Source organism: Amia ocellicauda, chromosome 14, assembly GCF_036373705.1.
Source record: "Amia ocellicauda isolate fAmiCal2 chromosome 14, fAmiCal2.hap1, whole genome shotgun sequence".
In the NCBI taxonomy this organism is placed as follows: domain Eukaryota; kingdom Metazoa; phylum Chordata; class Actinopteri; order Amiiformes; family Amiidae; genus Amia; species Amia ocellicauda.
In genome coordinates this window covers 29,702,945-29,729,698 of record NC_089863.1, presented here as the reverse complement: position 1 = coordinate 29,729,698, position 26,754 = coordinate 29,702,945, and the positions used below count along the sequence as shown (strand labels likewise).

At 40.5% G+C, this 26,754-nt stretch overlaps 4 long non-coding RNA genes across 4 annotated transcripts in view; 3 read left to right on the top strand and 1 right to left on the bottom strand.

The window, feature by feature from the left end:
* Positions 1-26,754, bottom strand: part of LOC136767647 (uncharacterized) — an 86,784-nt gene that overhangs the window by 38,949 nt on the left and 21,081 nt on the right. Inside the window, exons 5-9 of the long non-coding RNA XR_010821846.1 lie at positions 24,300-24,400; positions 18,561-18,661; positions 12,812-12,912; positions 7,063-7,163; positions 1,314-1,414 (exon numbers count right to left, since the gene is read on the bottom strand). This is a non-coding gene — a long non-coding RNA (uncharacterized LOC136767647). The remainder of the gene's footprint in view (positions 1-1,313; positions 1,415-7,062; positions 7,164-12,811; positions 12,913-18,560; positions 18,662-24,299; positions 24,401-26,754) is intronic.
* On the top strand, positions 9,691-10,881 carry LOC136767653 (uncharacterized). Its single transcript, XR_010821851.1, has 2 exons — positions 9,691-10,449; positions 10,592-10,881. It is a non-coding gene; the product is annotated as an uncharacterized LOC136767653 (long non-coding RNA).
* On the top strand, positions 15,440-16,630 carry LOC136767651 (uncharacterized). Its single transcript, XR_010821849.1, has 2 exons — positions 15,440-16,198; positions 16,341-16,630. It is a non-coding gene; the product is annotated as an uncharacterized LOC136767651 (long non-coding RNA).
* LOC136767648 (uncharacterized) lies at positions 21,189-22,379 on the top strand. Its single transcript, XR_010821847.1, has 2 exons — positions 21,189-21,947; positions 22,090-22,379. It is a non-coding gene; the product is annotated as an uncharacterized LOC136767648 (long non-coding RNA).

Below are 26,754 nucleotides of genomic sequence, written 5' to 3'. Positions count from 1 at the left end.
GATTTGCAACCAAGTATTGATACTCACAATTTAATTAATGATTAGGTTAGTTTGTCTAAATCCTTTTCTAAAGACCCTGAACTTGGGGGGACCACCTATACAAATGGGGGGAATTCCAACACTGTTCACCCAATTTGGATGTACCTACCCTCAAATTAAAGTGGAAAGTCTACACTTAAAGAACATAGTGATTGTTTCCTTTCAAATCCACTGTGGTGGCATACAGAGCCAAAATAATGACAATTGTGTCACCATCCAAATATTTATGGACCTAACTGTATAAACAAGGTAACAAGAAATAAACTCATTATTGTCATGTCAATCATTGAAGTATTTATGAAGATAATTTAGATATGGCTTTGAAAGGTGACAGATCTAACAAAATCAATGACCCTGAATATTTGAGGTTTGTTGCAAGTGTAGAGTTACTAATAGTCTTGCACAGTGGTGTAGTCTAGTTTTTTGTAGTGAGTATACTGTGATTTTTCCTTCCCAGCCTCATACTCACCCGTCGCAGAGTAACACCCCATAAGCATCACCACACTCACTAATGCATACAGTATGCATCTACATGTAATTGAGAACATTCTGAATGACTGCTTATGTGTTATTAACATGTCAATTTATTATAACACAAGATTTTAACAGCCATTGACATTTACAGCTGTGGAGACTGGACTGATTTTCTACTGTTAAGTGTTAATCACCGTCTAACTCAGCCAGTTAAAAGCTACATTTAGCCTTAGATGTTATATGAATATGGTCCCTGGAGCACAGGTTTAATCAACAATAATGGAAAGCTGAGGCTTATCAGTAGCAGTATTAACACTGAACATTTGTGCAGTTCTATCACCAACACTCATTCATTACAGAATATTATGAATTGAATTATGAGGACACAAAAAGTGGTCCACCTCTTGTCAAACACACTTATCTTCCAAAACCATTGTCAAACTTAGGCTATGTACTGTATCAGCTTAAATGCACGAGAAAGCACCCAGGAACTGCTACAAAACAAATAAGCTTCAAATAAGAAAAAACAAACAAGGTTAATTAACAAAATAGCTTCACACTATGGCTAACAAATGCATGAAAAGCAGGAGAAAGGAGAAAAATGTTCCTCTCTTTCAATAGCTAATTATCTGACAACTATTGATAACTAACATTACCATATAGTAATTTAATGGTGTAAACGTTTTAAATTAATGCACATTTAAGATGACCATGAATTAACTCTCATTTGCATAGTCATTGACTTTATGAATTTCAATTGTTTTTACATCACCTTTGCATGTGTGCTGATATCTACCTACCTTTCTGTCCCTCCACTCTAACCAAGGATGTCTGTTTTTAAATTCCCTAGCCTGACTTTCAGTTCACAGGGCTGGCCAGGAGTTCTCATCTCTCTCATCATCTGAAACAAGGTGATATAAACATTGTATTTTGTTTAGTACTCTACTCACACACACAGTATCTAAGTTACCTCTCACCTTCTCCTGCACTCATTGATCCACCACACTAACATTAGTGAAGTTAGCTAGTTCTAGATACAATTCAATATACCAACAATCCCCTGCTGTTACAGTTACATTAATGATAATGTATATGCTACTTTTACAGGTAATGTTACGATGGCATCAGACTCGTTTTCTGTAGCGCGTAGGATTGCATCAGCCTCATTTTTTCTTTTTCTGTAACGTTAACGTTCGTGTCATTTGCTGCAGCTGCAGTGTCACCCGAAGCCGCAGTAGCTTCAGGAGCAGGCTTACGAAAACACTGAAAGAGTGGAGTTTGAGTTTGCTTTCGTTTCATATCTCATTCAGTGATTCACATTAGTTAATTTCAAACTTGTGTTGAGAATGACCGCTAAGCAACTGCGTTGTTGTTCCTTGGTAGGTGACGTCAGGTCCCATGCCACGGAAACCACAGTGGTCCAAAAGTCAGTGCTTCGCAACACAGACGGGGTGAATTTATGAATGAAGGTGTGAAAGTTCTGTCACTAAACGATGTTGTTACGTATCCTCGCACTTTTTTAAGTGGGTATACAGAAATCCTTGAGCTTTTCTAGTGGGTATACGGCGTATACCTGCGTATCACGTAGACTACACCACTGGTCTTGCACTGAGAGATGCTGGACTATTGTCTTACATTACTTGTTTTGGGATGCCAAACGTGGAGAAAACTTTGTTGAGTAGAGAAATGTTTCGATGTGAAGATTTCTATGGAATAATTCCAATGAGTGCAAAAGAAGAATACTCATCCAGCATAACGTGTTCATGCAACAACATGAACAGTGTCATCACATCGCATTGTACCTAGACAAACAGGACTGGTGTCTTCAGCAACTATTTGTTTGTGGTGGTCAAAGTCTGACATTACAGGGTTACCAAATCAGACTCTCTGCTCATGTCTTATTTGTTTCAGTGTGTTTTGCTTCATATGTCCCCTAGACATCTCTCGTAGTTAGTTCACGTAGTGTCAAGTGACACAGTCAGGAAGTGTGAATAATAATATTACATTCCGGTAAGATGCAGACTTAACTTTGGGTTCTTTGGAGATTAAATTATCTAGCTTCAATTTTTTTAAATATTAAGCATAGCACTCCAGGGGTGTAACGTGTGGTATTGTCGTGAAGATATATTGCTGTATTTTGTTTTGTCCACAACCTTCAGTGACGTGTTTGCACCTTAAGGTGAGATTGTATTTGTTCTTTCAGTCAGGACAACTCATGCAATAATGTGGAGTTGATTGACCATGTCTTACAATTATTTTACATAGATGTTTGGCTTTGGCCTCACATTCAATGGGCCCCTGTCCACTTGGATGTTTCCAAGAATATGAAACAATGGTGAACCATTTCAAAACTATTAGTATCTGGGGAAGTTTAATGCTCACTTGCAACAAACCTCAAATATTCAGGTTCATTACTATTGTAAGATCTGTCACCTTTCAAAGCCCATATCTATATTTTCATTTTAAATACTTCAATAATTGACATGATAGGAATGAGTTTCTTTCTTGGTACCTGGTTTTATATTTGTATATCAGTACAATTGAAGACAAAGATTCATTGTATTTTACTGTGCTTCATTTCACAGCATAATTGACTGCAATAAAGTGGTACAGCACACAGATATGTCTTTCATGTAAGTTGAAGAAACGTAGACGTATATTACATATTTATGGAATAATTTTCATATGTTGACAATTGAAAAAGGTTACGTTTATTATGAATGACATGGAACCTGCTTATTTTGTATGCTACTGGTATATATGCTGGAAGAAATATGTATTATGTAGTTAATACAATTAAAGTTCTTATATTCTTAATATAAGTAAGACATATTCTCTTAAGGTATGTAATTCATCCAATTCATATGCCAGGCTCTGTGTATTGCCAGCAATAGATTAACATTGAGTCAAACAAAACGAACTAGTTAATTCCAGTTAAGAGTGGCAAATGTATAATGGAATCACTCAATTTAAACATTACACTCAACTGATCCAACACTTGCTAGAAATCAATGAAAACAGTTAGAACTCAAGCAGCAGCTGTAATAAGAGCTAATATGTTTTGAAACATGAAATGTTAATCATTTAATTGTCAGAGCAGTGGTGCCACTTGTCATGTCATCTACCCTGGCCAATGGTCATACAGGTTGAATTCATTCAGAAGATTATCACTAATCAGGTCCCTCATTTCTTTGAAGCTGTGCAGCTCAATGAATCAATTAACCAGCGATTAGACAGGTGTGTCTAGGGGTGGCCTGGGTATTTAAATGCCTGTGTGTGAACAGTTCTTATGTATCAATTCTCTGAGACTAGTAGTAACCATGAGAGGAGGGATTGTCTGTGTGGTTTTGTTGGTGGGGTCTAGCATAGGTAAGCTTGTTTTCAATCTAAATTCTATTACTTTTGGAGATTAAATGTATTCTGTTTGAGATGCCCTTGGATATGGTGAATGCATACTGCTCTAATGGATCCTTCTCCCTTTTCCTTTCAGTGTGGGTAGCTGAAGCCCTGCAGTGTGAGGCTGTCCCTGGTGTCCTGAAGCAGATTGATGCTGGTGCTGGCAGAGTGTGTGGCATCTTGAAAGAGGGCAAAGTCGTGGAGTTCCGTGATGGCCATTGGGTTGAGCTAGAGGCATCTGGTAAACATGTCAGTGTAGGGCCTGCTGGGCTCTGGAGGGTGGGTGTTGATGGCCTGGTCTTCAAGTGGTTTAGAAGCGGCTGGGTCCAGGTGAATCCAGGTGAGACCTGGATGTGATCTTCTGAATCCCTTGCTTAAAACCTCGACCTGCACCAGCTGTCCATCAGGTCACATTCTTGATGTAGACCCTCTTTCATTCCTCTGGCAGGCAACCTGATCCAGATTGATGCTGGTGGGGACAAGTTTGTGGTGGGCTGCAATGCCTCCCACAGTATCTTCTGTCTGAACCACAGGCCTGCGCTGAGCTACGATGGCTCTGGCAGTGTGTCCTGGATGGCAGTCCCAGGCGAGCTCAAGTACTACTCCTGTGGGCCTGTTGGGTGCTGGGGAGTGAACAATCTAGATGAAATCCACGTCAAGCTGGGTGTCGGTGGGAATTCCTGTCCTGGCCCTGAGAAGTGGTACCGCATTCCAGGCTCCCTGTCCATGGTGGAAGTGAGCGCGGATGGTGAAGTGCATGGAGTGAACAAACGTGGCTCGGTATTCAAAAGGTGAGGCTGTGTTGTGAACTGCTTGACTGCAGCCTCTGTATGAAGTGACTGGACAAGAGCAGGATCCTGTCCAGGGGCTTGTTTGGACCATGTCTAGAAGCCTCCATGCTCTGGCTCCTGACTTCTCCCTCTTGCCTTTCAGGATTGGTGTCAGTGCCTGTAACCCCTTTGGCAGTGGGTGGGAACATCTAAGGGTAGCTGGACTAAGCAGCCATGTGTCGTATGATCGTGGAGCCCTGTGGATTATCTGCAGAAATGGTGACGTCCAGAGGTGCAGGTTCTCTGAAGCCCTGTCATTTGAGTGAATGTTGGCCGCTTGTGTAGGCTGATGCTACTTTGAGTTGACCTGGTTTTGGGAGAAATGTGCTTCTCTGGCTTCCAGATGCTTTGTGATCTGTGTTCCACGTTTTAATAAAGCGCTAAGAAAATGGACTGCCCATCGGTTTTGTTCAAGCTCGTCTGCCTTCAATTGTACTCTCCACTCCTTCCACCTTAGCTGATGCCATGAAGCCAAGTGCACAGCAATGGTCTTTGGTCCAGAAATGGTTTATCCCAAGACCCCCAGTTCAGCAGATGCTGGGTTTCTTCCCTGGTGATACTCTGCCAGGCCTGTACTGCAGCTGTCTTTAGTTCCTGCTTGTTCTTGGAGCGTTTTGCCTTCAGCAAGTGAAATGCATGCTCGGTTGGATTCAGGTCAGGTGATTGACTTGGCCATTGCAGAACATTCCACTTCTTTGCCAATAAAAAAGTCCTGGGTTGCTTTCACAGTATGCTTTGGGTCATTGTCCATCTGCACTGTGAAGCGCCCTCCAATGAGTTTTGACGCATTTGGCTGAATCTGAGCAGATAATATAGCCCTAAACACTTGAGAATTCATCCTGCTGCTTTTGTCAGCAGTCACATCATCAATAAATACAAGGGAACCAGCAGGAACTAAAGAGAGCTGCAGTACAGGCCTGGTAGAGCATCACCAGGGAAGAAACCCAGCATCTGGTGATGTCTATGGGTTCCAGACTTCAGGCAGTCATTGACTGCAAAGGATTTGCAACCAAGTATTGATACTCACAATTTAATTAATGATTAGGTTAGTTTGTCTAAATCCTTTTCTAAAGACCCTGAACTTGGGGGGACCACCTATACAAATGGGGGGAATTCCAACACTGTTCACCCAATTTGGATGTACCTACCCTCAAATTAAAGTGGAAAGTCTACACTTAAAGAACATAGTGATTGTTTCCTTTCAAATCCACTGTGGTGGCATACAGAGCCAAAATAATGACAATTGTGTCACCATCCAAATATTTATGGACCTAACTGTATAAACAAGGTAACAAGAAATAAACTCATTATTGTCATGTCAATCATTGAAGTATTTATGAAGATAATTTAGATATGGCTTTGAAAGGTGACAGATCTAACAAAATCAATGACCCTGAATATTTGAGGTTTGTTGCAAGTGTAGAGTTACTAATAGTCTTGCACAGTGGTGTAGTCTAGTTTTTTGTAGTGAGTATACTGTGATTTTTCCTTCCCAGCCTCATACTCACCCGTCGCAGAGTAACACCCCATAAGCATCACCACACTCACTAATGCATACAGTATGCATCTACATGTAATTGAGAACATTCTGAATGACTGCTTATGTGTTATTAACATGTCAATTTATTATAATTTATTATAACACAAGATTTTAACAGCCATTGACATTTACAGCTGCGGAGACTGGACTGATTTTCTACTGTTAAGTGTTAATCACCATCTAACTCAGCCTGTTAAAAGCTACATTTAGCCTTAGATGTTATATGAATATGGTCCCTGGAGCACAGGTTTTATCAACAATAATGGAAAGCTGAGGATTACAAGTAGCAGTATTAACACTGAACATTTGTGCAGTTCTATCACCAACACTCATTCATTACAGAATATTATGAACTGAATTATGAGGACACAAAAAGTGGTCCACCTCTTGTCAAACACACTTATCTTCCAAAACCATTGTCAAACTTAGGCTATGTACTGTATCAGCTTAAATGCACGAGAAAGCACCCAGGAACTGCTACAAAACAAATAAGCTTCAAATAAGAAAAAACAAACAAGGTTAATTAACAAATAAGCTTCACACTATGGCTAACAAATGCATGAAAAGCAGGAGAAAGGAGAAAAATGTTCCTCTCTTTCAATAGCTAATTATCTGACAACTATTGATAACTAACATTACCATATAGTAATTTAATGGTGTAAATGTTTTAAATTAATGCACATTTAAGATGACCATGTATTAACTCTCATTTGCATAGTCATTGACTTTATGAATTTCAATTGTTTTTACATCACCTTTGCATGTGTGCTGATATCTACCTACCTTTCTGTCCCTCCACTCTAACCAAGGATGTCTGTTTTTAAATTCCCTAGCCTGACTTTCAGTTCACAGGGCTGGCCAGGAGTTCTCATCTCTCTCATCATCTGAAACAAGGTGATATAAACATTGTATTTTGTTTAGTACTCTACTCACACACACAGTATCTAAGTTACCTCTCACCTTCTCCTGCACTCATTGATCCACCACACTAACATTAGTGAAGTTAGCTAGTTCTAGATACAATTCAATATACCAACAATCCCCTGCTGTTACAGTTACATTAATGATAATGTATATGCTACTTTTACAGGTAATGTTACGATGGCATCAGACTCGTTTTCTGTAGCGCGTAGGATTGCATCAGCCTCATTTTTTCTTTTTCTGTAACGTTAACGTTCGTGTCATTTGCTGCAGCTGCAGTGTCACCCGAAGCCGCAGTAGCTTCAGGAGCAGGCTTACGAAAACACTGAAAGAGTGGAGTTTGAGTTTGCTTTCGTTTCATATCTCATTCAGTGATTCACATTAGTTAATTTCAAACTTGTGTTGAGAATGACCGCTAAGCAACTGCGTTGTTGTTGCTTGGTAGGTGACGTCAGGTCCCATGCCACGGAAACCACAGTGGTCCAAAAGTCAGTGCTTCGCAACACAGACGGGGTGAATTTATGAATGAAGGTGTGAAAGTTCTGTCACTAAACGATGTTGTTACGTATCCTCGCACTTTTTTAAGTGGGTATACAGAAATCCTTGAGCTTTTCTAGTGGGTATACGGCGTATACCTGCGTATCACGTAGACTACACCACTGGTCTTGCACTGAGAGATGCTGGACTATTGTCTTACATTACTTGTTTTGGGATGCCAAACGTGGAGAAAACTTTGTTGAGTAGAGAAATGTTTCGATGTGAAGATTTCTATGGAATAATTCCAATGAGTGCAAAAGAAGAATACTCATCCAGCATAACGTGTTCATGCAACAACATGAACAGTGTCATCACATCGCATTGTACCTAGACAAACAGGACTGGTGTCTTCAGCAACTATTTGTTTGTGGTGGTCAAAGTCTGACATTACAGGGTTACCAAATCAGACTCTCTGCTCATGTCTTATTTGTTTCAGTGTGTTTTGCTTCATATGTCCCCTAGACATCTCTCGTAGTTAGTTCACGTAGTGTCAAGTGACACAGTCAGGAAGTGTGAATAATAATATTACATTCCGGTAAGATGCAGACTTAACTTTGGGTTCTTTGGAGATTAAATTATCTAGCTTCAATTTTTTTAAATATGAAGCATAGCACTCCAGGGGTGTAACGTGTGGTATTGTCGTGAAGATTTATTGCTGTATTTTGTTTTGTCCACAACCTTCAGTGACGTGTTTGCACCTTAAGGTGAGATTGTATTTGTTCTTTCAGTCAGGACAACTCATGCAATAATGTGGAGTTGATTGACCATGTCTTACAATTATTTTACATAGATGTTTGGCTTTGGCCTCACATTCAATGGGCCCCTGTCCACTTGGATGTTTCCAAGAATATGAAACAATGGTGAACCATTTCAAAACTATTAGTATCTGGGGAAGTTTAATGCTCACTTGCAACAAACCTCAAATATTCAGGTTCATTACTATTGTAAGATCTGTCACCTTTCAAAGCCCATATCTATATTTTCATTTTAAATACTTCAATAATTGACATGATAGGAATGAGTTTCTTTCTTGGTACCTGGTTTTATATTTGTATATCAGTACAATTGAAGACAAAGATTCATTGTATTTTACTGTGCTTCATTTCACAGCATAATTGACTGCAATAAAGTGGTACAGCACACAGATATGTCTTTCATGTAAGTTGAAGAAACGTAGACGTATATTACATATTTATGGAATAATTTTCATATGTTGACAATTGAAAAAGGTTACGTTTATTATGAATGACATGGAACCTGCTTATTTTGTATGCTACTGGTATATATGCTGGAAGAAATATGTATTATGTAGTTAATACAATTAAAGTTCTTATATTCTTAATATAAGTAAGACATATTCTCTTAAGGTATGTAATTCATCCAATTCATATGCCAGGCTCTGTGTATTGCCAGCAATAGATTAACATTGAGTCAAACAAAACGAACTAGTTAATTCCAGTTAAGAGTGGCAAATGTATAATGGAATCACTCAATTTAAACATTACACTCAACTGATCCAACACTTGCTAGAAATCAATGAAAACAGTTAGAACTCAAGCAGCAGCTGTAATAAGAGCTAATATGTTTTGAAACATGAAATGTTAATCATTTAATTGTCAGAGCAGTGGTGCCACTTGTCATGTCATCTACCCTGGCCAATGGTCATACAGGTTGAATTCATTCAGAAGATTATCACTAATCAGGTCCCTCATTTCTTTGAAGCTGTGCAGCTCAATGAATCAATTAACCAGCGATTAGACAGGTGTGTCTAGGGGTGGCCTGGGTATTTAAATGCCTGTGTGTGAACAGTTCTTATGTATCAATTCTCTGAGACTAGTAGTAACCATGAGAGGAGGGATTGTCTGTGTGGTTTTGTTGGTGGGGTCTAGCATAGGTAAGCTTGTTTTCAATCTAAATTCTATTACTTTTGGAGATTAAATGTATTCTGTTTGAGATGCCCTTGGATATGGTGAATGCATACTGCTCTAATGGATCCTTCTCCCTTTTCCTTTCAGTGTGGGTAGCTGAAGCCCTGCAGTGTGAGGCTGTCCCTGGTGTCCTGAAGCAGATTGATGCTGGTGCTGGCAGAGTGTGTGGCATCTTGAAAGAGGGCAAAGTCGTGGAGTTCCGTGATGGCCATTGGGTTGAGCTAGAGGCATCTGGTAAACATGTCAGTGTAGGGCCTGCTGGGCTCTGGAGGGTGGGTGTTGATGGCCTGGTCTTCAAGTGGTTTAGAAGCGGCTGGGTCCAGGTGAATCCAGGTGAGACCTGGATGTGATCTTCTGAATCCCTTGCTTAAAACCTCGACCTGCACCAGCTGTCCATCAGGTCACATTCTTGATGTAGACCCTCTTTCATTCCTCTGGCAGGCAACCTGATCCAGATTGATGCTGGTGGGGACAAGTTTGTGGTGGGCTGCAATGCCTCCCACAGTATCTTCTGTCTGAACCACAGGCCTGCGCTGAGCTACGATGGCTCTGGCAGTGTGTCCTGGATGGCAGTCCCAGGCGAGCTCAAGTACTACTCCTGTGGGCCTGTTGGGTGCTGGGGAGTGAACAATCTAGATGAAATCCACGTCAAGCTGGGTGTCGGTGGGAATTCCTGTCCTGGCCCTGAGAAGTGGTACCGCATTCCAGGCTCCCTGTCCATGGTGGAAGTGAGCGCGGATGGTGAAGTGCATGGAGTGAACAAACGTGGCTCGGTATTCAAAAGGTGAGGCTGTGTTGTGAACTGCTTGACTGCAGCCTCTGTATGAAGTGACTGGACAAGAGCAGGATCCTGTCCAGGGGCTTGTTTGGACCATGTCTAGAAGCCTCCATGCTCTGGCTCCTGACTTCTCCCTCTTGCCTTTCAGGATTGGTGTCAGTGCCTGTAACCCCTTTGGCAGTGGGTGGGAACATCTAAGGGTAGCTGGACTAAGCAGCCATGTGTCGTATGATCGTGGAGCCCTGTGGATTATCTGCAGAAATGGTGACGTCCAGAGGTGCAGGTTCTCTGAAGCCCTGTCATTTGAGTGAATGTTGGCCGCTTGTGTAGGCTGATGCTACTTTGAGTTGACCTGGTTTTGGGAGAAATGTGCTTCTCTGGCTTCCAGATGCTTTGTGATCTGTGTTCCACGTTTTAATAAAGCGCTAGGAAAATGGACTGCCCATCGGTTTTGTTCAAGCTCGTCTGCCTTCAATTGTACTCTCCACTCCTTCCACCTTAGCTGATGCCATGAAGCCAAGTGCACAGCAATGGTCTTTGGTCCAGAAATGGTTTATCCCAAGACCCCCAGTTCAGCAGATGCTGGGTTTCTTCCCTGGTGATACTCTGCCAGGCCTGTACTGCAGCCGTCTTTAGTTCCTGCTTGTTCTTGGAGCGTTCTGCCTTCAGCAAGTGAAATGCATGCTCGGTTGGATTCAGGTCAGGTGATTGACTTGGCCATTGCAGAACATTCCACTTCTTTGCCAATAAAAAAGTCCTGGGTTGCTTTCACAGTATGCTTTGGGTCATTGTCCATCTGCACTGTGAAGCGCCCTCCAATGAGTTTTGACGCATTTGGCTGAATCTGAGCAGATAATATAGCCCTAAACACTTGAGAATTCATCCTGCTGCTTTTGTCAGCAGTCACATCATCAATAAATACAAGGGAACCAGCAGGAACTAAAGAGAGCTGCAGTACAGGCCTGGTAGAGCATCACCAGGGAAGAAACCCAGCATCTGGTGATGTCTATGGGTTCCAGACTTCAGGCAGTCAGTGACTGCAAAGGATTTGCAACCAAGTATTGATACTCACAATTTAATTAATGATTAGGTTAGTTTGTCTAAATCCTTTTCTAAAGACCCTGAACTTGGGGGGACCACCTATACAAATGGGGGGAATTCCAACACTGTTCACCCAATTTGGATGTACCTACCCTCAAATTAAAGTGGAAAGTCTACACTTAAAGAACATAGTGATTGTTTCCTTTCAAATCCACTGTGGTGGCATACAGAGCCAAAAAAATGACAATTGTGTCACCATCCAAATATTTATGGACCTAACTGTATAAACAAGGTAACAAGAAATAAACTCATTATTGTCATGTCAATCATTGAAGTATTTATGAAGATAATTTAGATATGGCTTTGAAAGGTGACAGATCTAACAAAATCAATGACCCTGAATATTTGAGGTTTGTTGCAAGTGTAGAGTTACTAATAGTCTTGCACAGTGGTGTAGTCTAGTTTTTTGTAGTGAGTATACTGTGATTTTTCCTTCCCAGCCTCATACTCACCCGTCGCAGAGTAACACCCCATAAGCATCACCACACTCACTAATGCATACAGTATGCATCTACATGTAATTGAGAACATTCTGAATGACTGCTTATGTGTTATCAACATGTCAATTTATTATAATTTATTATAACACAAGATTTTAACAGCCATTGACATTTACAGCTGTGGAGACTGGACTGATTTTCTACTGTTAAGTGTTAATCACCATCTAACTCAGCCAGTTAAAAGCTACATTTAGCCTTAGATGTTATATGAATATGGTCCCTGGAGCACAGGTTTTATCAACAATAATGGAAAGCTGAGGCTTATCAGTAGCAGTATTAACACTGAACATTTGTGCAGTTCTATCACCAACACTCATTCATTACAGAATATTATGAATTGAATTATGAGGACACAAAAAGTGGTCCACCTCTTGTCAAACACACTTATCTTCCAAAACCATTGTCAAACTTAGGCTATGTACTGTATCAGCTTAAATGCACGAGAAAGCACCCAGGAACTGCTACAAAACAAATAAGCTTCAAATAAGAAAAAACAAACAAGGTTAATTAACAAAATAGCTTCACACTATGGCTAACAAATGCATGAAAAGCAGGAGAAAGGAGAAAAATGTTCCTCTCTTTCAATAGCTAATTATCTGACAACTATTGATAACTAACATTACCATATAGTAATTTAATGGTGTAAACGTTTTAAATTAATGCACATTTAAGATGACCATGAATTAACTCTCATTTGCATAGTCATTGACTTTATGAATTTCAATTGTTTTTACATCACCTTTGCATGTGTGCTGATATCTACCTACCTTTCTGTCCCTCCACTCTAACCAAGGATGTCTGTTTTTAAATTCCCTAGCCTGACTTTCAGTTCACAGGGCTGGCCAGGAGTTCTCATCTCTCTCATCATCTGAAACAAGGTGATATAAACATTGTATTTTGTTTAGTACTCTACTCACACACACAGTATCTAAGTTACCTCTCACCTTCTCCTGCACTCATTGATCCACCACACTAACATTAGTGAAGTTAGCTAGTTCTAGATACAATTCAATATACCAACAATCCCCTGCTGTTACAGTTACATTAATGATAATGTATATGCTACTTTTACAGGTAATGTTACGATGGCATCAGACTCGTTTTCTGTAGCGCGTAGGATTGCATCAGCCTCATTTTTTCTTTTTCTGTAACGTTAACGTTCGTGTCATTTGCTGCAGCTGCAGTGTCACCCGAAGCCGCAGTAGCTTCAGGAGCAGGCTTACGAAAACACTGAAAGAGTGGAGTTTGAGTTTGCTTTCGTTTCATATCTCATTCAGTGATTCACATTAGTTAATTTCAAACTTGTGTTGAGAATGACCGCTAAGCAACTGCGTTGTTGTTCCTTGGTAGGTGACGTCAGGTCCCATGCCACGGAAACCACAGTGGTCCAAAAGTCAGTGCTTCGCAACACAGACGGGGTGAATTTATGAATGAAGGTGTGAAAGTTCTGTCACTAAACGATGTTGTTACGTATCCTCGCACTTTTTTAAGTGGGTATACAGAAATCCTTGAGCTTTTCTAGTGGGTATACGGCGTATACCTGCGTATCACGTAGACTACACCACTGGTCTTGCACTGAGAGATGCTGGACTATTGTCTTACATTACTTGTTTTGGGATGCCAAACGTGGAGAAAACTTTGTTGAGTAGAGAAATGTTTCGATGTGAAGATTTCTATGGAATAATTCCAATGAGTGCAAAAGAAGAATACTCATCCAGCATAACGTGTTCATGCAACAACATGAACAGTGTCATCACATCGCATTGTACCTAGACAAACAGGACTGGTGTCTTCAGCAACTATTTGTTTGTGGTGGTCAAAGTCTGACATTACAGGGTTACCAAATCAGACTCTCTGCTCATGTCTTATTTGTTTCAGTGTGTTTTGCTTCATATGTCCCCTAGACATCTCTCGTAGTTAGTTCACGTAGTGTCAAGTGACACAGTCAGGAAGTGTGAATAATAATATTACATTCCGGTAAGATGCAGACTTAACTTTGGGTTCTTTGGAGATTAAATTATCTAGCTTCAATTTTTTTAAATATGAAGCATAGCACTCCAGGGGTGTAACGTGTGGTATTGTCGTGAAGATATATTGCTGTATTTTGTTTTGTCCACAACCTTCAGTGACGTGTTTGCACCTTAAGGTGAGATTGTATTTGTTCTTTCAGTCAGGACAACTCATGCAATAATGTGGAGTTGATTGACCATGTCTTACAATTATTTTACATAGATGTTTGGCTTTGGCCTCACATTCAATGGGCCCCTGTCCACTTGGATGTTTCCAAGAATATGAAACAATGGTGAACCATTTCAAAACTATTAGTATCTGGGGAAGTTTAATGCTCACTTGCAACAAACCTCAAATATTCAGGTTCATTACTATTGTAAGATCTGTCACCTTTCAAAGCCCATATCTATATTTTCATTTTAAATACTTCAATAATTGACATGATAGGAATGAGTTTCTTTCTTGGTACCTGGTTTTATATTTGTATATCAGTACAATTGAAGACAAAGATTCATTGTATTTTACTGTGCTTCATTTCACAGCATAATTGACTGCAATAAAGTGGTACAGCACACAGATATGTCTTTCATGTAAGTTGAAGAAACGTAGACGTATATTACATATTTATGGAATAATTTTCATATGTTGACAATTGAAAAAGGTTACGTTTATTATGAATGACATGGAACCTGCTTATTTTGTATGCTACTGGTATATATGCTGGAAGAAATATGTATTATGTAGTTAATACAATTAAAGTTCTTATATTCTTAATATAAGTAAGACATATTCTCTTAAGGTATGTAATTCATCCAATTCATATGCCAGGCTCTGTGTATTGCCAGCAATAGATTAACATTGAGTCAAACAAAACGAACTAGTTAATTCCAGTTAAGAGTGGCAAATGTATAATGGAATCACTCAATTTAAACATTACACTCAACTGATCCAACACTTGCTAGAAATCAATGAAAACAGTTAGAACTCAAGCAGCAGCTGTAATAAGAGCTAATATGTTTTGAAACATGAAATGTTAATCATTTAATTGTCAGAGCAGTGGTGCCACTTGTCATGTCATCTACCCTGGCCAATGGTCATACAGGTTGAATTCATTCAGAAGATTATCACTAATCAGGTCCCTCATTTCTTTGAAGCTGTGCAGCTCAATGAATCAATTAACCAGCGATTAGACAGGTGTGTCTAGGGGTGGCCTGGGTATTTAAATGCCTGTGTGTGAACAGTTCTTATGTATCAATTCTCTGAGACTAGTAGTAACCATGAGAGGAGGGATTGTCTGTGTGGTTTTGTTGGTGGGGTCTAGCATAGGTAAGCTTGTTTTCAATCTAAATTCTATTACTTTTGGAGATTAAATGTATTCTGTTTGAGATGCCCTTGGATATGGTGAATGCATACTGCTCTAATGGATCCTTCTCCCTTTTCCTTTCAGTGTGGGTAGCTGAAGCCCTGCAGTGTGAGGCTGTCCCTGGTGTCCTGAAGCAGATTGATGCTGGTGCTGGCAGAGTGTGTGGCATCTTGAAAGAGGGCAAAGTCGTGGAGTTCCGTGATGGCCATTGGGTTGAGCTAGAGGCATCTGGTAAACATGTCAGTGTAGGGCCTGCTGGGCTCTGGAGGGTGGGTGTTGATGGCCTGGTCTTCAAGTGGTTTAGAAGCGGCTGGGTCCAGGTGAATCCAGGTGAGACCTGGATGTGATCTTCTGAATCCCTTGCTTAAAACCTCGACCTGCACCAGCTGTCCATCAGGTCACATTCTTGATGTAGACCCTCTTTCATTCCTCTGGCAGGCAACCTGATCCAGATTGATGCTGGTGGGGACAAGTTTGTGGTGGGCTGCAATGCCTCCCACAGTATCTTCTGTCTGAACCACAGGCCTGCGCTGAGCTACGATGGCTCTGGCAGTGTGTCCTGGATGGCAGTCCCAGGCGAGCTCAAGTACTACTCCTGTGGGCCTGTTGGGTGCTGGGGAGTGAACAATCTAGATGAAATCCACGTCAAGCTGGGTGTCGGTGGGAATTCCTGTCCTGGCCCTGAGAAGTGGTACCGCATTCCAGGCTCCCTGTCCATGGTGGAAGTGAGCGCGGATGGTGAAGTGCATGGAGTGAACAAACGTGGCTCGGTATTCAAAAGGTGAGGCTGTGTTGTGAACTGCTTGACTGCAGCCTCTGTATGAAGTGACTGGACAAGAGCAGGATCCTGTCCAGGGGCTTGTTTGGACCATGTCTAGAAGCCTCCATGCTCTGGCTCCTGACTTCTCCCTCTTGCCTTTCAGGATTGGTGTCAGTGCCTGTAACCCCTTTGGCAGTGGGTGGGAACATCTAAGGGTAGCTGGACTAAGCAGCCATGTGTCGTATGATCGTGGAGCCCTGTGGATTATCTGCAGAAATGGTGACGTCCAGAGGTGCAGGTTCTCTGAAGCCCTGTCATTTGAGTGAATGTTGGCCGCTTGTGTAGGCTGATGCTACTTTGAGTTGACCTGGTTTTGGGAGAAATGTGCTTCTCTGGCTTCCAGATGCTTTGTGATCTGTGTTCCACGTTTTAATAAAGCGCTAGGAAAATGGACTGCCCATCGGTTTTGTTCAAGCTCGTCTGCCTTCAATTGTACTCTCCACTCCTTCCACCTTAGCTGATGCCATGAAGCCAAGTGCACAGCAATGGTCTTTGGTCCAGAAATGGTTTATCCCAAGACCCCCAGTTCAGCAGATGCTGGGTTTCTTCCCTGGTGATACTCTGCCAGGCCTGTACTGCAGCTGTCTTTAGTTCCTGCTTGTTCTTGGAGCGTTTTGCCTTCAGCAAGTGAAATGCATGCTCGGTTGGATTCAGGTCAGGTGATTGACTTGGCCATTGCAGAACATTCCACTTCTTTGCCAATAAAAAAGTCCTGGGTTGCTTTCACAGTATGCTTTGGGTCATTGTCCATCTGCACTGTGAAGCGCCCTCCAATGAGTTTTGACGCATTTGGCTGAATCTGAGCAGATAATATAGCCCTAAACACTTGAGAATTCATCCTGCTGCTTTTGTCAGCAGTCACATCATCAATAAATACAAGGGAACCAGCAGGAACTAAAGAGAGCTGCAGTACAGGCCTGGTAGAGCATCACCAGGGAAGAAACCCAGCATCTGGTGATGTCTATGGGTTCCAGACTTCAGGCAGTCATTGACTGCAAAGGATTTGCAACCAAGTATTGATACTCACAATTTAATTAATGATTAGGTTAGTTTGTCTAAATCCTTTTCTAAAGACCCTGAACTTGGGGGGACCACCTATACAAATGGGGGGAATTCCAACACTGTTCACCCAATTTGGATGTACCTACCCTCAAATTAAAGTGGAAAGTCTACACTTAAAGAACATAGTGATTGTTTCCTTTCAAATCCACTGTGGTGGCATACAGAGCCAAAATAATGACAATTGTGTCACCATCCAAATATTTATGGACCTAACTGTATAAACAAGGTAACAAGAAATAAACTCATTATTGTCATGTCAATCATTGAAGTATTTATGAAGATAATTTAGATATGGCTTTGAAAGGTGACAGATCTAACAAAATCAATGACCCTGAATATTTGAGGTTTGTTGCAAGTGTAGAGTTACTAATAGTCTTGCACAGTGGTGTAGTCTAGTTTTTTGTAGTGAGTATACTGTGATTTTTCCTTCCCAGCCTCATACTCACCTGTCGCAGAGTAACACCCCATAAGCATCACCACACTCACTAATGCATACAGTATGCATCTACATGTAATTGAGAACATTCTGAATGACTGCTTATGTGTTATCAACATGTCAATTTATTATAATTTATTATAACACAAGATTTTAACAGCCATTGACATTTACAGCTGCGGAGACTGGACTGATTTTCTACTGTTAAGTGTTAATCACCATCTAACTCAGCCAGTTAAAAGCTACATTTAGCCTTAGATGTTATATGAATATGGTCCCTGGAGCACAGGTTTTATCAACAATAATGGAAAGCTGAGGCTTATCAGTAGCAGTATTAACACTGAACATTTGTGCAGTTCTATCACCAACACTCATTCATTACAGAATATTATGAATTGAATTATGAGGACACAAAAAGTGGTCCACCTCTTGTCAAACACACTTATCTTCCAAAACCATTGTCAAACTTAGGCTATGTACTGTATCAGCTTAAATGCACGAGAAAGCACCCAGGAACTGCTACAAAACAAATAAGCTTCAAATAAGAAAAAACAAACAAGGTTAATTAACAAAATAGCTTCACACTATGGCTAACAAATGCATGAAAAGCAGGAGAAAGGAGAAAAATGTTCCTCTCTTTCAATAGCTAATTATCTGACAACTATTGATAACTAACATTACCATATAGTAATTTAATGGTGTAAACGTTTTAAATTAATGCACATTTAAGATGACCATGAATTAACTCTCATTTGCATAGTCATTGACTTTATGAATTTCAATTGTTTTTACATCACCTTTGCATGTGTGCTGATATCTACCTACCTTTCTGTCCCTCCACTCTAACCAAGGATGTCTGTTTTTAAATTCCCTAGCCTGACTTTCAGTTCACAGGGCTGGCCAGGAGTTCTCATCTCTCTCATCATCTGAAACAAGGTGATATAAACATTGTATTTTGTTTAGTACTCTACTCACACACACAGTATCTAAGTTACCTCTCACCTTCTCCTGCACTCATTGATCCACCACACTAACATTAGTGAAGTTAGCTAGTTCTAGATACAATTCAATATACCAACAATCCCCTGCTGTTACAGTTACATTAATGATAATGTATATGCTACTTTTACAGGTAATGTTACGATGGCATCAGACTCGTTTTCTGTAGCGCGTAGGATTGCATCAGCCTCATTTTTTCTTTTTCTGTAACGTTAACGTTCGTGTCATTTGCTGCAGCTGCAGTGTCACCCGAAGCCGCAGTAGCTTCAGGAGCAGGCTTACGAAAACACTGAAAGAGTGGAGTTTGAGTTTGCTTTCGTTTCATATCTCATTCAGTGATTCACATTAGTTAATTTCAAACTTGTGTTGAGAATGACCGCTAAGCAACTGCGTTGTTGTTCCTTGGTAGGTGACGTCAGGTCCCATGCCACGGAAACCACAGTGGTCCAAAAGTCAGTGCTTCGCAACACAGACGGGGTGAATTTATGAATGAAGGTGTGAAAGTTCTGTCACTAAACGATGTTGTTACGTATCCTCGCACTTTTTTAAGTGGGTATACAGAAATCCTTGAGCTTTTCTAGTGGGTATACGGCGTATACCTGCGTATCACGTAGACTACACCACTGGTCTTGCACTGAGAGATGCTGGACTATTGTCTTACATTACTTGTTTTGGGATGCCAAACGTGGAGAAAACTTTGTTGAGTAGAGAAATGTTTCGATGTGAAGATTTCTATGGAATAATTCCAATGAGTGCAAAAGAAGAATACTCATCCAGCATAACGTGTTCATGCAACAACATGAACAGTGTCATCACATCGCATTGTACCTAGACAAACAGGACTGGTGTCTTCAGCAACTATTTGTTTGTGGTGGTCAAAGTCTGACATTACAGGGTTACCAAATCAGACTCTCTGCTCATGTCTTATTTGTTTCAGTGTGTTTTGCTTCATATGTCCCCTAGACATCTCTCGTAGTTAGTTCACGTAGTGTCAAGTGACACAGGCAGGAAGTGTGAATAATAATATTACATTCCGGTAAGATGCAGACTTAACTTTGGGTTCTTTGGAGATTAAATTATCTAGCTTCAATTTTTTTAAATATGAAGCATAGCACTCCAGGGGTGTAACGTGTGGTATTGTCGTGAAGATATATTGCTGTATTTTGTTTTGTCCACAACCTTCAGTGACGTGTTTGCACCTTAAGGTGAGATTGTATTTGTTCTTTCAGTCAGGACAACTCATGCAATAATGTGGAGTTGATTGACCATGTCTTACAATTATTTTACATAGATGTTTGGCTTTGGCCTCACATTCAATGGGCCCCTGTCCACTTGGATGTTTCCAAGAATATGAAACAATGGTGAACCATTTCAAAACTATTAGTATCTGGGGAAGTTTAATGCTCACTTGCAACAAACCTCAAATATTCAGGTTCATTACTATTGTAAGATCTGTCACCTTTCAAAGCCCATATCTATATTTTCATTTTAAATACTTCAATAATTGACATGATAGGAATGAGTTTCTTTCTTGGTACCTGGTTTTATATTTGTATATCAGTACAATTGAAGACAAAGATTCATTGTATTTTACTGTGCTTCATTTCACAGCATAATTGACTGCAATAAAGTGGTACAGCACACAGATATGTCTTTCATGTAAGTTGAAGAAACGTAGACGTATATTACATATTTATGGAATAATTTTCATATGTTGACAATTGAAAAAGGTTACGTTTATTATGAATGACATGGAACCTGCTTATTTTGTATGCTACTGGTATATATGCTGGAAGAAATATGTATTATGTAGTTAATACAATTAAAGTTCTTATATTCTTAATATAAGTAAGACATATTCTCTTAAGGTATGTCATTCATCCAATTCATATGCCAGGCTCTGTGTATTGCCAGCAATAGATTAACATTGAGTCAAACAAAACGAACTAGTTAATTCCAGTTAAGAGTGGCAAATGTATAATGGAATCACTCAATTTAAACATTACACTCAACTGATCCAACACTTGCTAGAAATCAATGAAAACAGTTAGAACTCAAGCAGCAGCTGTAATAAGAGCTAATATGTTTTGAAACATGAAATGTTAATCATTTAATTGTCAGAGCAGTGGTGCCACTTGTCATGTCATCTACCCTGGCCAATGGTCATACAGGTTGAATTCATTCAGAAGATTATCACTAATCAGGTCCCTCATTTCTTTGAAGCTGTGCAGCTCAATGAATCAATTAACCAGCGATTAGACAGGTGTGTCTAGGGGTGGCCTGGGTATTTAAATGCCTGTGTGTGAACAGTTCTTATGTATCAATTCTCTGAGACTAGTAGTAACCATGAGAGGAGGGATTGTCTGTGTGGTTTTGTTGGTGGGGTCTAGCATAGGTAAGCTTGTTTTCAATCTAAATTCTATTACTTTTGGAGATTAAATGTATTCTGTTTGAGATGCCCTTGGATATGGTGAATGCATACTGCTCTAATGGATCCTTCTCCCTTTTCCTTTCAGTGTGGGTAGCTGAAGCCCTGCAGTGTGAGGCTGTCCCTGGTGTCCTGAAGCAGATTGATGCTGGTGCTGGCAGAGTGTGTGGCATCTTGAAAGAGGGCAAAGTCGTGGAGTTCCGTGATGGCCATTGGGTTGAGCTAGAGGCATCTGGTAAACATGTCAGTGTAGGGCCTGCTGGGCTCTGGAGGGTGGGTGTTGATGGCCTGGTCTTCAAGTGGTTTAGAAGCGGCTGGGTCCAGGTGAATCCAGGTGAGACCTGGATGTGATCTTCTGAATCCCTTGCTTAAAACCTCGACCTGCACCAGCTGTCCATCAGGTCACATTCTTGATGTAGACCCTCTTTCATTCCTCTGGCAGGCAACCTGATCCAGATTGATGCTGGTGGGGACAAGTTTGTGGTGGGCTGCAATGCCTCCCACAGTATCTTCTGTCTGAACCACAGGCCTGCGCTGAGCTACGATGGCTCTGGCAGTGTGTCCTGGATGGCAGTCCCAGGCGAGCTCAAGTACTACTCCTGTGGGCCTGTTGGGTGCTGGGGAGTGAACAATCTAGATGAAATCCACGTCAAGCTGGGTGTCGGTGGGAATTCCTGTCCTGGCCCTGAGAAGTGGTACCGCATTCCAGGCTCCCTGTCCATGGTGGAAGTGAGCGCGGATGGTGAAGTGCATGGAGTGAACAAACGTGGCTCGGTATTCAAAAGGTGAGGCTGTGTTGTGAACTGCTTGACTGCAGCCTCTGTATGAAGTGACTGGACAAGAGCAGGATCCTGTCCAGGGGCTTGTTTGGACCATGTCTAGAAGCCTCCATGCTCTGGCTCCTGACTTCTCCCTCTTGCCTTTCAGGATTGGTGTCAGTGCCTGTAACCCCTTTGGCAGTGGGTGGGAACATCTAAGGGTAGCTGGACTAAGCAGCCATGTGTCGTATGATCGTGGAGCCCTGTGGATTATCTGCAGAAATGGTGACGTCCAGAGGTGCAGGTTCTCTGAAGCCCTGTCATTTGAGTGAATGTTGGCCGCTTGTGTAGGCTGATGCTACTTTGAGTTGACCTGGTTTTGGGAGAAATGTGCTTCTCTGGCTTCCAGATGCTTTGTGATCTGTGTTCCACGTTTTAATAAAGCGCTAGGAAAATGGACTGCCCATCGGTTTTGTTCAAGCTCGTCTGCCTTCAATTGTACTCTCCACTCCTTCCACCTTAGCTGATGCCATGAAGCCAAGTGCACAGCAATGGTCTTTGGTCCAGAAATGGTTTATCCCAAGACCCCCAGTTCAGCAGATGCTGGGTTTCTTCCCTGGTGATACTCTGCCAGGCCTGTACTGCAGCTGTCTTTAGTTCCTGCTTGTTCTTGGAGCGTTTTGCCTTCAGCAAGTGAAATGCATGCTCGGTTGGATTCAGGTCAGGTGATTGACTTGGCCATTGCAGAACATTCCACTTCTTTGCCAATAAAAAAGTCCTGGGTTGCTTTCACAGTATGCTTTGGGTCATTGTCCATCTGCACTGTGAAGCGCCCTCCAATGAGTTTTGACGCATTTGGCTGAATCTGAGCAGATAATATAGCCCTAAACACTTGAGAATTCATCCTGCTGCTTTTGTCAGCAGTCACATCATCAATAAATACAAGGGAACCAGCAGGAACTAAAGAGAGCTGCAGTACAGGCCTGGTAGAGCATCACCAGGGAAGAAACCCAGCATCTGGTGATGTCTATGGGTTCCAGACTTCAGGCAGTCATTGACTGCAAAGGATTTGCAACCAAGTATTGATACTCACAATTTAATTAATGATTAGGTTAGTTTGTCTAAATCCTTTTCTAAAGACCCTGAACTTGGGGGGACCACCTATACAAATGGGGGGAATTCCAACACTGTTCACCCAATTTGGATGTACCTACCCTCAAATTAAAGTGGAAAGTCTACACTTAAAGAACATAGTGATTGTTTCCTTTCAAATCCACTGTGGTGGCATACAGAGCCAAAATAATGACAATTGTGTCACCATCCAAATATTTATGGACCTAACTGTATAAACAAGGTAACAAGAAATAAACTCATTATTGTCATGTCAATCATTGAAGTATTTATGAAGATAATTTAGATATGGCTTTGAAAGGTGACAGATCTAACAAAATCAATGACCCTGAATATTTGAGGTTTGTTGCAAGTGTAGAGTTACTAATAGTCTTGCACAGTGGTGTAGTCTAGTTTTTTGTAGTGAGTATACTGTGATTTTTCCTTCCCAGCCTCATACTCACCCGTCGCAGAGTAACACCCCATAAGCATCACCACACTCACTAATGCATACAGTATGCATCTACATGTAATTGAGAACATTCTGAATGACTGCTTATGTGTTATCAACATGTCAATTTATTATAACACAAGATTTTAACAGCCATTGACATTTACAGCTGTGGAGACTGGACTGATTTTCTACTGTTAAGTGTTAATCACCATCTAACTCAGCCTGTTAAAAGCTACATTTAGCCTTAGATGTTATATGAATATGGTCCCTGGAGCACAGGTTTTATCAACAATAATGGAAAGCTGAGGCTTATCAGTAGCAGTATTAACACTGAACATTTGTGCAGTTCTATCACCAACACTCATTCATTACAGAATATTATGAATTGAATTATGAGGACACAAAAAGTGGTCCACCTCTTGTCAAACACACTTATCTTCCAAAACCATTGTCAAACTTAGGCTATGTACTGTATCAGCTTAAATGCACGAGAAAGCACCCAGGAACTGCTACAAAACAAATAAGCTTCAAATAAGAAAAAACAAACAAGGTTAATTAACAAAATAGCTTCACACTATGGCTAACAAATGCATGAAAAGCAGGAGAAAGGAGAAAAATGTTCCTCTCTTTCAATAGCTAATTATCTGACAACTATTGATAACTAACATTACCATATAGTAATTTAATGGTGTAAACGTTTTAAATTAATGCACATTTAAGATGACCATGAATTAACTCTCATTTGCATAGTCATTGACTTTATGAATTTCAATTGTTTTTACATCACCTTTGCATGTGTGCTGATATCTACCTACCTTTCTGTCCCTCCACTCTAACCAAGGATGTCTGTTTTTAAATTCCCTAGCCTGACTTTCAGTTCACAGGGCTGGCCAGGAGTTCTCATCTCTCTCATCATCTGAAACAAGGTGATATAAACATTGTATTTTGTTTAGTACTCTACTCACACACACAGTATCTAAGTTACCTCTCACCTTCTCCTGCACTCATTGATCCACCACACTAACATTAGTGAAGTTAGCTAGTTCTAGATACAATTCAATATACCAACAATCCCCTGCTGTTACAGTTACATTAATGATAATGTATATGCTACTTTTACAGGTAATGTTACGATGGCATCAGACTCGTTTTCTGTAGCGCGTAGGATTGCATCAGCCTCATTTTTTCTTTTTCTGTAACGTTAACGTTCGTGTCATTTGCTGCAGCTGCAGTGTCACCCGAAGCCGCAGTAGCTTCAGGAGCAGGCTTACGAAAACACTGAAAGAGTGGAGTTTGAGTTTGCTTTCGTTTCATATCTCATTCAGTGATTCACATTAGTTAATTTCAAACTTGTGTTGAGAATGACCGCTAAGCAACTGCGTTGTTGTTCCTTGGTAGGTGACGTCAGGTCCCATGCCACGGAAACCACAGTGGTCCAAAAGTCAGTGCTTCGCAACACAGACGGGGTGAATTTATGAATGAAGGTGTGAAAGTTCTGTCACTAAACGATGTTGTTACGTATCCTCGCACTTTTTTAAGTGGGTATACAGAAATCCTTGAGCTTTTCTAGTGGGTATACGGCGTATACCTGCGTATCACGTAGACTACACCACTGGTCTTGCACTGAGAGATGCTGGACTATTGTCTTACATTACTTGTTTTGGGATGCCAAACGTGGAGAAAACTTTGTTGAGTAGAGAAATGTTTCGATGTGAAGATTTCTATGGAATAATTCCAATGAGTGCAAAAGAAGAATACTCATCCAGCATAACGTGTTCATGCAACAACATGAACAGTGTCATCACATCGCATTGTACCTAGACAAACAGGACTGGTGTCTTCAGCAACTATTTGTTTGTGGTGGTCAAAGTCTGACATTACAGGGTTACCAAATCAGACTCTCTGCTCATGTCTTATTTGTTTCAGTGTGTTTTGCTTCATATGTCCCCTAGACATCTCTCGTAGTTAGTTCACGTAGTGTCAAGTGACACAGTCAGGAAGTGTGAATAATAATATTACATTCCGGTAAGATGCAGACTTAACTTTGGGTTCTTTGGAGATTAAATTATCTAGCTTCAATTTTTTTAAATATGAAGCATAGCACTCCAGGGGTGTAACGTGTGGTATTGTCGTGAAGATATATTGCTGTATTTTGTTTTGTCCACAACCTTCAGTGACGTGTTTGCACCTTAAGGTGAGATTGTATTTGTTCTTTCAGTCAGGACAACTCATGCAATAATGTGGAGTTGATTGACCATGTCTTACAATTATTTTACATAGATGTTTGGCTTTGGCCTCACATTCAATGGGCCCCTGTCCACTTGGATGTTTCCAAGAATATGAAACAATGGTGAACCATTTCAAAACTATTAGTATCTGGGGAAGTTTAATGCTCACTTGCAACAAACCTCAAATATTCAGGTTCATTACTATTGTAAGATCTGTCACCTTTCAAAGCCCATATCTATATTTTCATTTTAAATACTTCAATAATTGACATGATAGGAATGAGTTTCTTTCTTGGTACCTGGTTTTATATTTGTATATCAGTACAATTGAAGACAAAGATTCATTGTATTTTACTGTGCTTCATTTCACAGCATAATTGACTGCAATAAAGTGGTACAGCACACAGATATGTCTTTCATGTAAGTTGAAGAAACGTAGACGTATATTACATATTTATGGAATAATTTTCATATGTTGACAATTGAAAAAGGTTACGTTTATTATGAATGACATGGAACCTGCTTATTTTGTATGCTACTGGTATATATGCTGGAAGAAATATGTATTATGTAGTTAATACAATTAAAGTTCTTATATTCTTAATATAAGTAAGACATATTCTCTTAAGGTATGTCATTCATCCAATTCATATGCCAGGCTCTGTGTATTGCCAGCAATAGATTAACATTGAGTCAAACAAAACGAACTAGTTAATTCCAGTTAAGAGTGGCAAATGTATAATGGAATCACTCAATTTAAACATTACACTCAACTGATCCAACACTTGCTAGAAATCAATGAAAACAGTTAGAACTCAAGCAGCAGCTGTAATAAGAGCTAATATGTTTTGAAACATGAAATGTTAATCATTTAATTGTCAGAGCAGTGGTGCCACTTGTCATGTCATCTACCCTGGCCAATGGTCATACAGGTTGAATTCATTCAGAAGATTATCACTAATCAGGTCCCTCATTTCTTTGAAGCTGTGCAGCTCAATGAATCAATTAACCAGCGATTAGACAGGTGTGTCTAGGGGTGGCC